The sequence below is a fragment of the Pleurodeles waltl genome, chromosome 7 (assembly GCF_031143425.1).
Source record: "Pleurodeles waltl isolate 20211129_DDA chromosome 7, aPleWal1.hap1.20221129, whole genome shotgun sequence".
NCBI lineage: Eukaryota > Metazoa > Chordata > Amphibia > Caudata > Salamandridae > Pleurodeles > Pleurodeles waltl.
Window position 1 is genome coordinate 910675574 of NC_090446.1, and position 10544 is coordinate 910686117.

Genomic DNA, 10544 nt, shown 5'->3' on the forward strand with positions numbered 1-10544 from the left:
GTCTCAAGGCGCTAGGGACAAAGGGGGTGGTTATCGCTGCTCGAACAGCCAGGTTTTTAGGAGTCTCCGGAAAGCGGAGTGGTCCTGGGTGGTCCTGAGGCTGGTGGGGAGGGAGTTCCAGGTCTTGGCCGCCAGGAAGGAGAAAGATCTCCCACCCGCCGTGGAGCGTCGGATGCGAGGGACGGCAGCGAGTGCGAGGCCAGAGGAGCGGAGGGGGCGGGTGGGGACGTAGAAGTTGAGGTGTCTGTTGAGGTATTCCGGTCCCTTGTCGTGGAGGGCTTTGTGTGCGTGGGTGAGAAGTCGGAAGGTGATCCTTTTGCTGACTGGGAGCCAATGCAGGTGTCTCAGGTGTGCGGAGATGTGGCTGTTGCGGGGTACGTCGAGGATGAGGCGGGCTGAGGCGTTTTGAATGCGTTGCAGGCGATTTTGGAGTTTGGCGGTGGTCCCAGCGTAGAGGGTGTTGCCGTAGTCCAGGCGGCTCGTGACGAGGGCGTGGGTCACGGTTTTTCTGGTGTCGGCGGGGATCCAGCGGAAGATCTTGCGGAGCATGCGGAGGGTGAGGAAGCAGGCGGAGGACACGGCGTTGACTTGCTTGGTCATGGTGAGAAGGGGGTCCAAGATGAAGCCGAGGTTGCGGGCGTGGTCTGCGGGGGTCGGTGCGGTGCCGAGGGCCGTGGGCCACCAGGAGTCATCCCAGGCGGACGGGGTGTTGCCGAGGATGAGGACTTCAGTTTTTTCAGAGTTCAGCTTTAGGCGGCTGAGCCTCATCCAATCTGCGACGTCCTTCATACCCTCTTGTAGGTTGGTCTTGGCGCTGGCGGGGTCCTTGGTGAGGGAGAGTATAAGTTGGGTGTCGTCGGCGTAGGAGGTGATGATGATGTCGTGCTTGCGTACGATGTTAGCGAGGGGGCTCATGTAGACATTGAAGAGTGTCGGACTGAGTGATGAGCCTTGAGGTACGCCGCAGATGATCTCAGTGGGTTCTGAGCGAAACGGAGGGAGGTAGACTCTTTGGGAGCGGTTTACGAGGAAGGAGGCGATCCAGTCCAGGGCCTGGTCTTGGATCCCAGTGGAGCGGAGGCGGGTGATTAGGGTGCGGTGACAGACGGTGTCAAAGGCAGCCGAGAGGTCGAGAAGAATGAGGGCGACTGTTTCACCGTTGTCCATCAGGGTTCTGATGTCGTCTGTGACTGAGATGAGGGCGGTTTCAGTGCTGTGGTTGGTTCGGAATCCGGTCTGTGAGGGGTCGAGCAGGTTGTTGTCTTCCAGGAAGGTGGTCAGCTGTTTGTTGACGGTCTTCTCTATTACTTTGGCTGGGAAAGGGAGATGGGGCGGAAGTTTTTCAGGTCGCTCGGGTCAGCCGTAGGTTTCTTTAGTAGGGCGTTGACTTCGGCGTGTTTCCAGCATTCGGGGAAGGTAGCAGAAGAAAAAGAAGAGTTGATGACGGTCTGGAGGTGCGGGGCGATGATGTTCCAAATGTTGATGTACATGTGGCATTAACTGCAATGACACTTTACCAGCATTGAGGTACCCAATCCCAATTAAGGGCATTCAAATTCCAGGATACAGTCAGCACTCACCCCCTTGTGGCTGCTGTGCTGCCCTCAAACGCCTATCCAGCTGAGGGTAGGCCACCGCAAAAATGTGGGCAATTAGGGGTCAGGGTCCGACAGGCACCCCTCCCTCATTGGGAAGACATCCCCAGCTGGGCCTCTGCGGTCTTCCAGGACCAGCGACTCAGGTCCTCCCACCGCTTGCGATAATGTGTGCTCTGCCGGCTATGGACCCCCAGGGTCTGCACTTGCTTGGCAATGACATGCCAGATCCCCTACTTCTGATGGGCGTTGACCTGCATAGGTGACACAGACAGAAGAAGAAAGTCATGTACACTGGCACCATACCAACAGCAGTGCACTATTAACAGCAGACCCATCAAATGCCACCACATACCAACGTCTTCGCTTACACTCCTAAACTCCATGCCCCCTGCATGCATGTACTCCCTGACCGGTACATGTATGCCATTCACCATCACACACACCCCTATCACACATGAATATGGCATTGGGTTCACCTGCTCCTCTGGTGCCTCATACAGCTGTCCATACAGGGGTGGGACCTCTTCTACCAGCTCCTCCAGCACTTCTTGGGTGAAGGCAGGGGCCCTATCACCTGCAGAACGAAGCATGAAGGCTCCCAGAGACAGTACACTGAAGCTCAGCTCATGGAGGTCTTGCTTGCTAGAGTGTCAGGAGTCAAGTGAGCAAAGCGGCAGAAAATGGTGGTCACGGCCACCGGGTACAGCACCGTCATCACCAGCGCTAATCACCATTGGCCCCAGTCCCCCGTAGGCAGCAATGTTACCCAATGACAGGTTCCACAGCGGTTGCGACTACTTACCGCATTGACGACATACGCCAGCGGATTTAGGTCACTTTCACATGTCCAGTGCTGCAGAACAGGCAGCTGCCATTTTATGCACATACCATGCCTTGGTGCAGCAAAATAAGTGCACCATGCACCTTTTTTGGCAAAATGCGCAGTAGGCCCCAGTTGTGCCATCATGGTTTGGCACAAACATGTGACATGCATGACACAGTGACCTTATGTGGCTGGTTGTCTAATGGCCAGCATCTCCAGATACTCGTCGTCTGATTGGCGCTGTCACCGTATTGGTATATGGCATGCCTACAAACATGCTCAGAGCAGGACAGGTCAGTGTTCACTTTTGGAACATGACACATGTGATGTGTGTCACAAACTATTGATCAGGGGCAGCAATGTGCATGAAGGGTGGAGGCCATGCCGTTTCAGCATGCCTTATAGTATGTGTCAGCAGTGTGCGGCATGTCTACAGTGTTAGGTGTGTGCTATTTTGATATGTTCTGCTAACTTGTGATGTGCATATCACATTGTACAGTCTCTCCTCTCCATCCTAGATACTCTGTCATAGGATATTGAGACATGCACCAGTGTACCATCCGCTAGTGGACCTTGCAACCCTGGAGGAGAGGCATATAATTCAGACCTATTGTCTGAATCATCAGACCATAATGCATCTATGTACCCAGTTGTAGCCAGATCTATTGCCTGCCATACGTAATCCCTATGCCATCCCTCCTACAGTTCATGTTCTGTCAGTGATACACTTTCTTGCCACAGGATCCTTTCAGATTACAGTGGGCTTGGCAGGAGGGATGTCACAGCCCATGTTCAGTCTTGTGGTGAAGGATATACTGTGTGCTTTTTTGAAACACCTGGACAGCTACATCAGGTTCCCCCAAAGAGGGTATTTGGCTTATGTGAAGGCAGACTTCTATGATGTGGGACACATCCCTCGTGTGATAGGGGCCATAGATGGCACCCATATACCCTTGGTCCCTCCCAGTGCCAATGAACAGGTGTTTAGGAATAGGAGAAACTACCACTTCATCAATGTTCAGGTGGTGTGTGTGGTAAACCAGTACATCTCCCAAGTGACAGTCAAGTTTCCTGGATCTGTGCATGACTCCTACATTCTGAGAAACAGCAATGTCTCACACATGATGGCACGGCTATAGAGGGAGAGGGCTTGGCTCATTGGTGTGTATGCATTTGGATGTGTGTCCCTGTTATGGCACCTGCCATCACAACGTTCCCTTTGGCTGTACCTATCCTGTAACAGGTCCTATCTCTGTGCACACAGGTGACTCTGGCTATCCTAACCTTCCCTGGCCATTCACACTAGTGAGGCAGAACTCTATTTCAATGAGGCCCACGGCAGGACGAGGAATGTAATAGAAAGGCCATTTGACATCCTGAAGGCCAGATTCAGGTGCCTGCACATCTCTGAGGTGCCCTTCTCTACACCCCCAAAATGTATGCTGGATCATAGTTGCCTGCTGCATGCTCCACAATCTAGCCCTGAGACATCAGATACCCTTACTAGTGATGAGGAGGAGGCAGCTGGACCTTCTCTACACCCCACAAAATGTATGCCGGATCAAGGTTCCCTGTTGCATGCTCCACAATCTAGCCCTGAGACGTCATATATCCTTACGGCTTACTAGCTGATAAGGCGGAGGCTGCAGGACCAGTGGCTGGTGATGCAGAAATGGAAATGGATGAGGAGGCAGTTGAGGAAGATTCAGCTGACTCAAGGGCTGAGCTCATCAATCGGTACTTCCAGTAACATACAGGTATGTTGTCTGTGTATTTGCATGTCTAGTATTTCAACATACTTTGGTATCAATAATCTCCCTGACTTGGAATATCATTGGTGGTGTAATATGTTCCTATCCCTATGTGTGTGTTGTGGGAGGTGACTGACTGCATGTAAGGTGCTGAGTTTAAATGTCTCCTCTCTAACATGTATACTCTATGCATGTTGAAATAATCACATCTCATATGGACAAGCCTGTATTGTGCTATGTATCATGCATTCTCCTGAACTCATGTCATTCCAGCGACCGACTGTGCACTGTTCATCTTTGTCACTTCTACCTATTGCTTGAGCCATTCATTATCAGTATCCTTTGATTACTGTTCACTGAGTGGTGTTTTGAACATAAGAGGTGCCATCTATAGTGGTTTGTGATGTATGTGCAGCGACTGGTGATGTAGAAGTGTTATCTGTTGTGCCCTGTTTAGTTGCCTACTACACTGGGCACGTCAACTATGGACTACATATGTGCTTTATGTAGCACCATGCCTACTATCCTGATGGTAGACTGTCATGGTCTTTTTGCAGGTGGGATAAGTGGATTTACTCTGGTGAGTGGCAAGACTAGTGACTCCCTTACATACGCCTTGGCACATATCTGTTCTACTGTATCTGCTGCAGAGGATGCCTCCATCTGCAGTCTATTTCACTGACTGTTGGATTGTGGCCCATACCACATTGACAATTTTGGTAAACATACAATTGTATCTGTACAAATAAAGACTCATATGCAGCAGCTGTGTACCATAGTGTTTATTGTGAGTAGAGTGGCAAACAGGCGATGAGTGGGGTCATGGCAGAGGAAATCCTCAGAGTAGGTGGCACAGCTATAGGTAGTACAGGTCCAGGGGAAATGGAACATTGGAAAACTGAGTAAAGTGATTGAACAGTCAAAAGGGTGTCTCAGTGGCACACAAGGGAGAGTAATCAGGAGAGGGTCACTTCCTGGCAGTGGGTTTGGTCTTGGCATCTGCTCCAGCAGTATGTCTGGGCGGACATCCACGTTTGCGGGGGATTCTTCAGCTACAGGGGGAGGGGTGCCTGAGGCCTGTGCTTCCTCTGACAGGGCTTCCATTCCACTAGCAGCCGCAGATGTAGAAGGCTCAGGTGTGATGTCACTAGTGGACAGGGCCTGCTGGTGGGTGGAGGAGGCACTCATGATGGTGGTTATGTCCCTGAGCACCCCTGCAATGGAGGCCATGGCGGAACTGTGGGCCTGCCACTGCTGCATGACCTCCTGGTGGTATTGTCTCTGCAGCCTCTGATTTCTCCCCAACATGGATATGATCTGGCCCGTCCTTTCCAGGGATAGTTGATATGCTCCCAGGACTTGGGAGATGGCTTCCTGGTCAGAGGCCTTCCTTGGCTGACCTGTTCTCTGGGCCACAGATTCCCTCCCATATTCTCTGCTGCCATGTGCCTGTGCCCCAGGCATAGTGTGCCCACTCCTAGTTTCACCAGGACCTTCATTTTCTTTGGTGTGAGGGGTGGACTCAGGTCCCTGTACTGTGGAGCACACAATTGATTGAACAATCCTTGGCCACAGGTTTGGGGACGAAGGGTTGGCTGAGATGTTGTTGCCACAAGGTTGGGGGGGGGTTGATGTGGGCAGGGTGAGGCAGCGAGTTATAGACTGACCAGGGGTCCTAGATGGGCCAGGCAGGTCGTCCCTGTCCAGACATCCAGCAGGGTTGTCCTCACTGGGGCCTTCATCCAGAGGAGGGCTGGCAGTCTCTTATAACCTCTTCATGGTGGCTGTGGCATGGGTACCTGAGAATGGAGTGAGAGAGAGTTTAATGTTGGAGGTGTGTATTGTTGTCTGTTAGTCTGATGCATTCAGTGGCCTGACTTTATTTCCAGAAATGGCATTGACAGATGCAGCACAGCTAACATTGTTTGTGGGTTGTGGATGTAGACATGTATACCATGCTCCTTGGGGTTGTTGTGAATCAGGCTTGGTCACTTTAGCTCAGTGGTTGGGTTCTGTTCCTGTATGATGGTTCAAATGACAGGTTTGCCCTGTTAGCTTGTGGGCATTCGGACTTGGTATATGTAAGTGGGAATGGCTGTACTTTGCAGCATGGTGTGCAAATAGGAGGGGGTATGTGTGTATGCAAGGTTGTTTGTCCTGTCTGTGCTTGTTGTGCATGGAGTATACCTTCTTACTTTCAAGGCCAGGATTAGTCCATTTCAGGGTACTAGGCCTGGATTTGTGGCCCTTAAGATTGGTGATAGTGATGTGTCTGCAGTTGGGCTAGTTTGGCATTGGGTAGTGCCATAGCATTGCTGTCATTGCCATGTAGTGGTCCTCAGTCGAAGCATCTAGGTGTTGTATCTAGTGCAATAGTCATACATGCAAGAGGTGTGATGTGACATGCACATTGCAGGTTTTGATGTGGATGGGCTAGTGCATTGTGGGAATCATAGTGATTGTACTTGGTAGTGCTATCCGTGCACCTGGCAGGGAGTGTGTGGGCATTTGGGGTGGGTGGTGGTGTGGCATGCATGAGAGGGTCATTAGGTGACTGGGTGGGAGGTGTCGTGGGAGATGGTGTGAATTGGGGAGTGATTGGGTGGTGTGGAAGCATGATGGACAGGACGAATTAGTGCCAGGGGAGTGTTAGTTACTCACCTGAGTCCATCCCTCCAGGTATTCCAGTCAGGCCCTAAGGATGCAGGATGTCCAAGACCTTCTCCTCCCACAATGTGAACTCTGGGGGAGGATGTGGGGGCCCACAGCCAGTCTTCAGTACCACCAGCTGGTGCTTGGACGCCATGGAACGCACCTTCCACCGTAGGTCATTCCACCTCTTCCTGATGTCCTCCCTTGTGCGTGGATGGCTGCCCACAGAGTTCACCCTGTCGACTATTCTCTGCCATAACTCCATTTTCCTGGCAATGGAGGTTTGCTGTACCTGTGCTCCTAAGAGCTGTGGCTCTACCCTGAGGATTTCATCGACCATGACCCTCAACACCTCATCAGTGAAGCGTGGGTGCTTTTGATGGGACATGATGGTTGTGTTGTGGGTGTGTGTTTTGTGTGTTGGGTGCAGTGTAGGGTGCATGGTGGGGGTATTTGCTTGTGAGTGCTAGGTGTTTGTGTGTAGTTGTGATGAGTATATAGTGTAGGTAGTGCAGTTGTGTGGGGAGTGTGAAGTGTATATGTGTCTCTTGTGGGTAGGTCCTAGGTTTGTGGCTGCTCTTGTCTCTCTATCTGTGGTTTTAGTCGCAAAGGTGTGTGGGAGTGTGTTATATAGTACTGTGTGTGGGTGTGTCTGGTGTGTGTATGTGTGTCAGGTGTGGGGTCTTCGAACTGTCCAGTGTGGTGTTGTGCTCTGATAAGAGTATGTTCTGACTCCAGCGGGTCGGACCGCCAATGGTTTTCTGCCATGGAAGGACTGCTGTGCTGATTTGTGGATCGTAATATGGTAGGCGGAATGTTGTTGGCGTGCTGGTGGTGGAACCGCTTCTTTCCTGCCCACCAGTGTCTGGAATGTCAGATTTGTGGCTGTTTTTTGGCGGTCTTCACTGTGGACTCTTAATATGGCAGACGGGATACCGCCAACACTGGCGGGCGGGATACCGCCAACACTGGCGCTCTTTTCGCGGCTGTCACCATGGTGGTCTTGCCAAAGGACCGCCAAACTCATAATGAGGGCCTCTGACTTCTGCTAGAGATGCTGAATCCAAAACAGACATGAATGGGACTAAGATTAATTGCACTGCGTTCTAGACCATGGGAAAGGGAGAGTGTTGATGTGTGTCTGTTTACAAATAACCTCCTTGAAGGCATTAGGTTGCAGAATTACACATGCAGAACATTCTGTTGCTTGGAGATGGAGCGAAACATCCAATCATCCAGATAGGAGTTAAACATGAATCTTTTATTGGGCAACATTCTAAGGCAAGACTTCTGTTCAAATGGAAATTCAGTAAGAAGTAAAGAACTAGTAAAAAAACAAAGAAACTGCCGGTGTCACCTTTGAAATGACAAGGGTAGGCAGGCACCCTGTAAGTCACGAGTTTCCATAAACTTTCCGGGAGACTGTTCACTTACAGTTTCGTCATCGATATTTGGGTAGTGCAACCATATGAACTACTCAAGAATGAACAGAAACACTGTTATTCAGACAACACCGACGACCAGGATAAGACACCTTTGAAGACCCCCACCTACAGAGAATCTTATCTAGCAACATTAGTAACATAAAATGTGATTACCTGCTGGCAGTTTGCTTAAATTGTATAACGAATGTGGCTGATATATATGGAGGCCTAAACTCCTTCGATCTACGTACAGTGCCGAATAGTTTATTTTTACCAAATTATATGCCCCCCTTTAAAGTGTGCTCATTGTCAATTGTTCGTTTTATACAACAACACTGTTAGTCCTTAACCCATCCGTTTATCCTCGTGTCCCACACACTATCCTCTGTTAATACAAACCCTTCTTTGATGTAAAGCGCCCTGCCATCTCTGGGCAATGTTCACCCTATATGAGACTGCTACATAAATAAATCACAGCTGATGGATATCAGGGATTGGCGAGGTATTTCACATACATCCATGTATTCGAAGCGTCTTTCTCTCCGCACACTCGCTCTATCATCCATCTCGGTCGCATTCAGGGAGTTATGACGTCAGTAGAAGCGCCATGTTCTGGGGAGATGAAAGTACAAAGGCCCATTCAGGATGAGGTCATTGACTCCAAGAACACTCGGTACTACTCGATAGAATGCATTCATTTTTCACTGTTACATGTTTACTTTAATAATACGAAGTATGCGTACAGACCCAACCCTAAAAAGGTGAGAAAAACTCATTCACCCGTGGCTCACCCCTCCACGCCTGGCATGAGGAGGCAGACAGCAGAAGTCGATCGGGGACTTCCAGTGGGAACATAGGATGCCAGCGATCAGATAAGCTGGATCCTATTGTAAGAGCGATGAGTGGCTGCCAAGTCTGTGGTGTAAAGTCAATCTGAAGTTGGCACAGCATGCTGGGCACGGCTGCCCGCAGTTCTTTTATGCAGCTGGCCTTGGGCCCAGGCCAGGTTTTTGACACTGTGGTTTTTGTCGATGGTTACTCTGAATGTTTCTGCATCTGATGGCTTATAAGGACTGGTCTGGAGTTGTCCGTCCTATCTGCTGTTTCGTTTCTTGTGTGCCTACCAGAGGCGCAACAAAACGTCATGGGACCCCATTCAATGTGCGCGTAGAGGCCCCCCCTGAACACTCTTATGTCATCCTCATGCCCTGCTTCCTTCTTTCTCTAGGAGTCACAGAGCTGCAAAAGTTACACAAACTCTCAGCCGGGATCCACACTACTGATCTGTCGCTCGGTTGACACAGGACTGACATGCGCAGACCATGCAGCAGAGTTATCCCCAGGTTACACAGACCTTCAGGTTCCTCATTGAGTCCACTCAGCTATCCCGCAGGTAAAGAGGAGGGTACAGGCTGAGGCCTCACACAGCAGAATTATCCCACAGGTGATACACACCACAGGCTCTGAATTCAGACTGCCAAGCCAATCCTCAGCAGGTGAAACAGAATATACAGGCTTAGACCTTACAGTAGAGCTACTACACATGATAGACAGACTCACAGGTTTTAGATTCATACTCATGAACTTTCCCTCAGGTAAAACAAAATGTACAGGCTCAGACATCACACAGCAGAACTATCAGGCAGGTTACAGAGGCCCACAGGTTCTGGATAGAGACTAGAGGTCTATCGTTTAGCTGAAACACAATGTACAGGCTTAGAACCTATACAGCAGAGGTGTGACATTCTAACTATCTGAGCCTCTGGGCAGTAGATACCCCTCAGGTTACACTGTCTCTATTGTGTGACTATTTGAAATTCACATAGATCAATGAGTGACGGGCTCCGGATCTGTCAAAAAAATATGAAAGCAACACTTCATTTGAAGCCTAGTCTCCTCCCTTGCCCTTCATTTTTTGACAGATGCTGAGTCAAGAATTTCCAATATTCTGATTCAATTGGGTTATTTTGATGACTTGTATTGACTTCTGTGGTGCACCAAAACAAGTTCATGAAAATGTTTTGACTTCCAACCATGATGCATAATCTCACTTTCCCCCTTGTATCTATTTTTCACTTAACTCACTCCTCCCCGTGGTTCTCTTTTAAAATAGTCTGACCCACTTCCAGGGATCTCTTCATAATGAATGTTTGTGCTCTTACCAGGGCCGTACTAGGAACCCAAAGCAGCCCGGGCAAATTTTGTCAGACCAGTCCCCATACGTTTCATAGCGATCAAGCGCAGTGAGCCAGCTCAACCACTACAAGAGGGCCTGGGTTGGGGGGGAGGGGTTTCT